The sequence below is a fragment of the Trichosurus vulpecula genome, chromosome 6, assembly GCF_011100635.1.
Source record: "Trichosurus vulpecula isolate mTriVul1 chromosome 6, mTriVul1.pri, whole genome shotgun sequence".
Taxonomy (NCBI): domain Eukaryota; kingdom Metazoa; phylum Chordata; class Mammalia; order Diprotodontia; family Phalangeridae; genus Trichosurus; species Trichosurus vulpecula.
The window spans coordinates 104204934-104214219 of record NC_050578.1 but is presented as its reverse complement, the minus strand read 5'-3'; the positions used below and the strand labels follow the sequence as shown (position 1 = coordinate 104214219).

The following is a 9286-nucleotide window of genomic DNA, read 5'->3' as shown; positions in this document are numbered from 1 at the left end:
GATGCCTGACTCATTTTGTACGCCATGAAACCCACTATCAGAGAATCTCAAGGAACTGGAAACACACAGTGAGGGGATAGCACAGCCAATGACTAGGAGAGTCATTTATAGGTCACGCACCTTGGAACATAAACATTACATTCAAAGAAAGGAATGTAGTTCTTTAGCTGTGAAGTGGTTCAACTGTTATGGAGGGAAATAGAATTTCACAAGAAAAGTAACTGAAATGTTTAAACCATAGGATCATAGATTTAGACATAGAAAGGACCTCAGAGGTTATTTAGTCCAATAATTTCATTTTACAGATTAGAAGCTGAAATCCAAAGTGACTTATCCAAGGTTACATGGGTAATAAGCAGCCACACTAGGATTCGAACGCAGCTCCTCTGATTTCCTTTGACTCTAAATCTAATGCTATTCCCACTACATTACGTTGCTTCAGACCCGGAGTTACTACAATGGAATATATTCCTCCAAAGAGGTCAGAGATAGAGGGAAAAGTTTGCATATCCGCCAAAATATTCAAAACAGCACTATTTGTGACAACAAAAAGCTGGAAATAAAGTGGGTGTCCATAAATTGGAGGAAGCTTAAACAAATTGTGGTACATAAATCTAACATTATCATGTCATGACAAATAACAAATATGAAATACTCAAAGAAATGTGGGAAGACGTAAACAGATGCAGAGTGAAGAAAGCACAACCAGGAAAATTATATACATGGCAAGAATATAGCACACACTCTGAGGTCTTTCTTCCAATCATGTGGCTGCTGTATGAGAAGAGAAAGGTGACACAGTAGATGGAACATTGGACCTGGAGATAGGAAGACATAAGTTCGAATCCAGCCTGAGACACTTACTAGCTGTGCAACCCTGGGTGAGTCTCATAAATTTTCTCTACGTCAGTTTCCTCGTCTGTAAAACAAGACTGATGATGAAACTTATTTCCATCCTCTTGAGAGGTGGAAGATTATGGGTACATAATGCAACACGCACTATATGACATGGCTGATGTGTTGACTTGCTCTGCATAACTTTTTTCATTATGAGGGGAGGCATCGTGATGTTTGAAAAATAAAAACCATAAATAAAATTGGGACTCAAAAGGACAAAAATGTTGTCCATCATCTGGGCCTGTGTTTACTCTAAAAAGAATGCTGTACCCCGCTCTTATTATGTTCTGAGGGAACCCCAGGTAGACTTGACCTAAATGAGTGAAAGCCTTGCTGAGAAAAGTAATGGCATCTCTGATAGGGATGTATAGGCAACTGTATAGGGAATTGTCACAGATGGATAAATAACACCAAGAGCCAATTCCCGATAAATGTGGTCAAAGAACAGGAACAAATCATTTTCAAAAGAATTGTGAACTATAAATTATCACGTGAAAAAGTACTTCAAATCACTTGCAGCCAGAGAGAAACAAAACAAAACAAAGCAGCTGAAATTATACTTCACTTGTTGAAAATTGGCATAAATTATAAAAAATAGGAACCATCAACATTGGACAGGCTGCGGACAAACAGGCCTACTCGTGTGCTCTTGGTAGAGCTGTGAGTTAATCCACTCATTTTGGAGAATACCCTGGATTATGAAAGAAAAGTGACTAAGTACCCATACTTTTCGACCCAGGAATCCCACTACTAGGTTTATATGCTAAGAAAGTTAGAGACAAAGGTCCACAACATACCAAAGTGTTTCTAGCAGCTGTCATGGAGGCAAGCAACAAAGGATTGGAAAGGAGTGGATAAAAATAGCTATAGTATATAAATATACTGGAATATTATTGTACAATGAAAAATTACAACTGTTAATGGAATTCAGAGAAATACAGGATGATTTGTATAAACTGATACAGTAAAATGAGCAAAATCAAGAGGACAACATATACAATGACTACAACAAATTAAGTGAAAAGACCACTAAAAAAAAAGCTTATAACTCTGAGTACCTGAAAAAATCAGTGAAGGTCCCCAATAGCAAAATAAACCTCTCAAAGATAAATAAAGGATTACAAGGACAGAATGTTGTTTACATTGGCCAATGCAGTGACTGTATTGATTTTTTTTTTCTGCTTAATTTTTACTCTATGTCACAATGGAAGATTCATGCTAGAGGAGAGAGGTTTTTTTTTGGAGGGGGGAAGGAAGGGCAATTGGGATTAAGTGACTTGCCCAAGGTCACAGAGCTAGTGTGTCAAGTTCCTGAGGCCAGATATGAACTCAGGTCTTCCTGACTCCAGGGCCGGTGCTCTACTCACTGCCCTGAGAAATTTTTCAAGGTGCAAAGGGGTTTCAGAAATGACTGATGCAAAGACAAAAGACATCAATAAGATATTTTTTAAAACAAAAAGAAAGGAAAAGCAATAGATTTATAATCCAAATATAAATGTGTACATATAATTTTTACCCACAAAGTGTTCAATTCCTCCCCAGAAGTAGGTTTCAGACTCCTGTCTCTTTGAGCAAATTTTTGTGTCTTAAAAAGGCAGTGTGGCAAGAGGCAATGCAAGGACACTGATGACGTAGTCAGGAAAACCTGATTTTGTGACCCTGGGCAAGTCACTTAATTTCCCTGAAAGTTGGCTTGCTTAGCTATAAAATCAAGATACCAAGAGAACCTAGAGTGCCTCATGTCATACACACAGTTATCATAAAGACTAAATGCAATAATGTATGTAAGTACTTTGCAAATCTCATGCTATATGAAATCATTTATGATTATTCTCATTATTAATATTTCCTGATAAGGTTGAACTAGATAATCACCAAATTCCTTTTGAGCTCCAGGAATCTACACTCTAGGTTCAGTCAATGCTGTAAAGATACTCTCACTTCCCCTTCACCTCCATCAGTTCTGTTCTCAGAAGGGTCAGCAAATCAAACTTTCTCAAAGCAAATGATAATAACAGTAGAAGTAATTCTGTGCCATGAGCAATTAATTAAATGGATGGCATTCAGAATACTAAATGTTACAGACAGGATTGTTCTAGTTTCTGAAATTCTGCCAAAGCCTCCAGGATTAGTGCTTTTTAATAGGGAGATTTGACTCCAGGGATGAGTGAAGGAATCAATGAATCAAATATTTATTAAGCACCCATTGAGTGCAGAACACTCTGATAGGTGCTCGAGGAGAGGAAAAAATGAAGATAAGGCACCATTTCACCTTCATGGGGGTTTATCTTCTAGGAGGAAGATAAAAAAAATAACTGGTATTTGTCTAGACTTCAAGATTTGCAAAGCACGGTACATATGTTACCTTATTTGTTCCTTACCACTACCCTGGGAAGTAGGAGCTATTACTATTCTTATTTTATAGAAGAGGAACCTGAAGCTAAGAGAGGTTAATTGATTTGGCCAGTGTCACAAAGCATTAACTGTCTGAGGAAGGATTTGAACTCAGGTGTTCCTGACTCTAGAACCAGCACTCTTACCCACTTTCCCCACAGCTGACACATAGATAAATGCATTAGAGAGCTGGAAAAAAAGGAGGGGAGAGCTATGGGAAATCCAATGGGAAAGGTCATGACTAACCAAGCATGGATCGAGAAAGGCTTCCCGAAGGAGTTGAGCCCATTTGAATTAGGGTTTTTTTTGTTTTGTTTTATTTTTTAGCTTTGAAAATTTATTGAGAATCCACCAGCTCCAAGTTGGTTTGGAAACACTGGGCAGCGTCTTCTTTCACAGCACGATCTTTTTTGAGCAGTCCCATAAAAGTTTTCTTCTCCTCCACAGTCTGGAAGCGACCATGGCCAAATTTGGAGGTGACATCGATAAACTTCAGGTCGCTCTTCTCTAGGCTGCGACATTTGGTCTGTCCCAGCAGAGACTTTTGCAGGGTGAGGACACGCTTCTTGGTCCCAATGACACAGCCTTTCAGCATGATAAAGTCATTGGTCATTTCACCATAGTGGACAAAGCCTCCCAGTGGGTTGATGCTCTTGTCAGACAAATCATAATCGGTGGACACATTTTTGATCAGCTTGCAGTCCTTGATCTGGTAGCCCTGGCCAATCCTGTAGATCTTTTTGTTGACCTCAGTGTGATGGTGGTAGCCCTTTTGACCAGCTTGAGCCACAGAAAAGGCCACACAGGCAGGATGCCAAGCTCCAATACATACCACCTTACACAGGCCTTGGTGGGTTTTTCAGGGCAGTTTCTTTGTGTGCCAGGGGCTGGTGACATCTTTGTAGCCCTCACCCTTGGTCACTCCAATGACATCAATCATCTTGTCCTGCTCAAACACAGTGGACACAGGCACCTGCTGCTCCAGCTTCTCACAGGCCCAGTCCAGTTTCTCAGACATGCTGCCGCCACTCACCTGGATCTCCATCAGGTGAGACTTCTTCTGCCTCAGAGGGAGCAGGCTCATCTGGGTGTGGGCAATGACGCAGATCATTTGGCAGTACTTCTTCATGCTACTGAAGTCCTTCTCCAGCTGCTTTTTGCCATCATTGTCCTGCCACTTCTCGCAGTACTTGGTGAAGGCCTTCTTCTTGGACTTAGGCCAGTTCTTATAATCTCTTACACTCATCACTGATGTGCTCAGCAAAGATTGGTTTTGAAGCTCCTCATGGGGTTTGCACATAGCCCACAAAGCCTACAATAACCACGAGGGGCATCTCCATGATGGTGAAGGCCTCGGCCACTTTCTTCTTGTCGACCTTTGAGCCGGGCCTGACCATCTCTCAAAGGATATGAGTCATGCCTGCCTGGTAGCCCAGAAAGGCTGTCAAGTGGATAGGCTTGGTAAGGTCATCTTTGGGGAAGCTCTTCACCCTTTCCCAGTGCCTGCTTTCAAGGCAGGAAGCCCAGAGACCCATGCCTGGGAGCGGAGAACCTTCTATGGGACATGCTGCTGCTGTTGTACCTGCGGATGCCTCCAAGGCAAATTGGGAGAGGTGAATTAAGTTTTAAAGAGTAGATAGAAATTCAACAAGTGACAGCCAGAGAGGAAAGAAGGCTATTCCAGGCACAGAGAGGAATGTGAATAAAGGGACCAAGATGAAAAAGCAAGTAGGGTGACAAAGAAAGAGTGCAAAGGAATACTGTGAGATAGTCTGGAAAGATAGGGTAGCATCACATTGTAGATGACCTTCAATGACAGTCTGTCAATCAAAAAGTATTTATTAAGTGCCTACTGTGTATCAGGCATTGTGCTAAGAACTGAGGTTACAAAGAAGGGCAAAAGACAGTTCCTGTTTTCAAGGAGTCTGCCTGGGGGGAGGACGCACAAACAACTATGTTTGAACAAAATATATACAAGATAAACTGGAGACAATCAACAGAAACAAGATGCCACCATCAAGAGAAATCAAGAAAGATGTCCTATAGATAGTGGGACTTTAGCTGGAACTTGAAAGAAACTAGAGAACAAAGGGGGGAAAATAGGAAGGGGAGAATTCTAGGCATGAAGGGAAGTCAGTGAAAATGCCTATAGTGTCTTGTGCAAGAAATAGTAAGGAGGCCAGTGTCACTAGATTGTAGAATATAAGAGGAGGGGGGTAAGATATAAAAAGTCTGAAAAAGTAGTAGAGGGCTAGACTTTGACCACCAAACAAATATTTGATCCCAAAGGTGATAGGGGACCACTGGAATTTGTTAAATGAGAAGTGACAGACCTGAGCTTTGGGAAGTTGAGGGAGGAATGGAATGGAGTATGTAGGGAGTGTGTAGAGACACAAATCAGAAAGCTGTTGCAATAGTCTAAGCATTTAGTGATGAAAGCCTGCACCAGGGTGGTAGCAGTGTCATAGAAGGCAAAGGGGCATATACAAGAGATGTTAGGAAGGTAAAACTGCCAGTACTTGGGAATAGGCTGGATATGGGGAATAAAAGAGTATGAGGATTATCCATGGATAATATCTAGGTTGTGAGCCTGGGTGATTGGAAGTATGGTGTTACCCTTGACAGTAATAGAAAAATTAGAAAGAAGGGAGGGCTTTAGAGAAAAGATAATGAGTTAAGTTTTAGACATGTTGAGTTTAAGGGACATCCAGTTTGAGATGTTGAATAGGTAGCTGAATAGGTGAAACTGGAAGTCAGAAGAATGTAGATCTAGAGATGATAATTAAATCCATGGAAGCTGATGAACTTCACCAAGTGTAATGTTAAGGGAATATGAAGATCTTCGCCATCCATTAATAGGCCTATGTGACCATATGTGTCCCTTTTTTCCTGGAACAGGGTCCATGTTCCCAGGTCTAAAGGTACACAGGTATTTCAATCACAAATATCTTGCTCCTTTGAGCTCCAGCCCAGTTCACAGCTGTGATTCATCCTGAGTCACATAGAGCCCTTTGGAGGAGGAATTTGCCTGAGAAGGAGCTTGCTGAGGGGGAGGTTTGCTTATAGGGAGGCTTGCTTGTAGGAAGGCTTTCACATGCACCAAGTCAGGAGGGCTGTGCTGCCTCCTGACTCTGAGTCTATTAGCCAAAAGTGTATATGTATTCTGAGGTGAGATTTTGCTTCAGGGACTGACTCCTGAGAAGGACTTTTTGATTCCCTGGATAGGATTTTGAGTAGCTATTTGTTAAGAGCCCCCAACTACTCAGACGTTGGTGCTTCCCCTACCTGGTGGTATATGTAGGTGTTTGTTCAGACAGTTGGGGCCCTGTCTGTTGAATCTCTGTGCTAATTTCTCTGCTTGTATTTTCTCCACATTCAGGGTGCTGACCTCTCCCCTGAACTAGTGAACGAATTATATATGTTTGATTAAGGTAAGATTGTTAACCCGCTTAAAGTTGTCTTTCCTTTAGAAAGTAGATCAAAGAACCTGTGCTAGCAGGCTCCCCTGGGGGTGCTAGGGTGCTTTCTGTTACACCAAGTGAAATAGTATAGACAGAAAAGAGGGCCCAGGAAAGAGCCTTGGGGAATATACATGGTTAGAGAGTATGGCCTGAATGCAAATCCCTCAAAGGAAACTAAGAAGGAGCAGACAGGTAGGAAAACCAGAAGCGTGTAGTCATGAAAACCTAGAGGAAGCAGTGTCAAAGAGAAGAGGGTGACTGACATTGTAAAAGGCTGCAGAGAGGTCAATAAGGATGAGAACTGAGAAAAGGACGCTTGATTTGGCAATTAAAAGATCATTGACAACCTTGGAGAAAGTAGTTTCAGTTCCTGGATGAAATCAGAAGCCAGACTGCAAAGAGTCAAGAAGAGAATGAGATGGGGGGGAAAATAGAGGCATTAATTACAGACAGCCTTCTCAAGATGTTTAGCCACAAAAGGGAGATCTATAACACAATCGTCAGTGAGAATGGATAGATCAAGTGAAAGATTTTTGACGATGGAGGAAGGATGAATATTTCTGTAGGTATTAGGTAAACAGGAAGAGAATGAAGATTAGTGAGAGGAAAGAGAACAACTCTGTTGGATAGATAGGATCATTTGTGCATGTAAAGAGATTAGCAGGTAAAGAAGTTCAAACTTTACCCGGTGTTAGGCAATAGGGGAGCCAATGAAGACTTTTGAGCAAAGGTGTAGATGATATCTTTCTCCAGGAAAAAACTATTAACTAATAAACAAAAAGCAAAAGATGCCAAGACATTCTAGCCTTATTCTAAGCAGAGGGCTCGCGATCCCAGGATTGGTGAGCAGAAATCTTCAGATGGATTCTTGACTGATTACCCTAGGGATAATGTGCATTGAAGGGGATATAGGTTTATACAATTGCAGAAAGCTGAACTCACTCAATATTGTGTCTCTATATCTTCGGAAGTTGGGCCACCTGAATTTATCCATTCATCAACATTTACTAAGCATCTATTCTGCAAAACACTTTGCTAGTCACCTATCAAGATATCACACAAATAGCTGCTCCAAGCTAGAAATTTCATCTTTTTTTCCTTCTACTACCAAGTACCGAGTGCATTTACAGAAATCTAGCAAAGAATTTACCTTGTATTCACAGGGGCCATACAATTTTTGGCTCTCTGCTTGGTAGAGATGCCCATAAGTGCAATTAATTCTTTACCACCATCTGTATTTGCATTCATGTAGAATATAATTTCCTTGTCTCCCCAGAGAATGTTAACATTTTATATTCTCATTATGTCACATGTGAATCATCTTTACCAAACATACATCATGCTTCCTCACCACCCACCATTCAATTTAACATTTATATAACACATAAAAAGCATTGCGTCTTATGTAATAGGAAAAGAAAGACAAACTCCTCAATGAGCTTACAGTCTAATAGAAGGGATGACCTACTCAAAAATAACTATGATATGACAAGAACACATAGCCCATTATGGGAGCGCTGTCTACAGTCTAACAGAGGCAATGACCTATTCAGAAATAAGTATAATATAATAGGAACCCATAGCCCATTACTGGAGCTCTGAGTTTGCACAGACCAGATTCAATATAGACCTCTCGATGATGACTATGCCTCATGCCCCAGTCTAGGGAGCATAAAAATTTGGCTTCTTGGAAAACTTTGACAGGCAGATGAAAAGAAGGCTTTCAGGAACTCAGAATGATTGAATTCTGTAGACTAAAAGGCAGCCTATTAGCCATCTAGTAAAATTGTCTTCATTTCACAGTAAGAATACTAAGGCTCAGAAAAACTACTTGCCCAAATTTGCAGATAATTAACAGTAGGTAGAGCAGCCTAAGTCATCTAATTTCCAGTCTGCTGCTCTTTCTGCTACACTTTTCATTTTGAAATTTTTAATAGGTAAATAGACTTGACAACTATAGATGAAAGCACCTCCCGGGTTTACTTGACAGCCGTTCCTGTCCCCAGCTCCCCTTCTCCATCAAGCATGAAAAGGCCTAAGTAAAACAGTGATCTAAGCCAAATTTCATTTCCCCTAGTCTCTGTTCTGTGCCCACAAACCGCCGTGCCAGGGAACTCATCTTGGTCCCTAGTTCCTCTCCAGAGTACCCTCCTAGAATGGGCACCATCTCATGCTCCTCAACTTTCATTCTTCCCTTCTTTCCCCCACCCTGAAATTAAAAGTTCCCTGGCCTTTTAAAAGTTCCCTGGCCTTAATTCTGCTCCCTAAAAGCCCTAATCTCTGCCACAGTTTTGACAAATTACTTTGAGCCAAGACTCAAATTAGCTGACAATGACTCGATGCTACCCTCTCTCAGATAACATTTACATGTTAATCGTTCCACGTAGTTATCCGAAGGACTGACTAATGTGGTTATATATCTGGCCCCTTGTGAGGGCCAATGGGAGAGAAATTGGTGAGCAAGGTTCTTATCCCAGAATTCCCCAAACCAAATCAATGGGCAACTCTATTCCACCAATCTGTCCTCTTTGTTT

The 9286-nt window shown here is 41.1% G+C and overlaps 1 pseudogene; it reads right to left on the bottom strand.

Annotated features, from left to right (window-relative positions):
• Positions 1-3628: 3628 nt before the first annotated feature.
• Positions 3629-4857, bottom strand: LOC118854705 (annotated as a pseudogene).
• Between the last annotated feature and the right edge of the window lie 4429 nt (positions 4858-9286).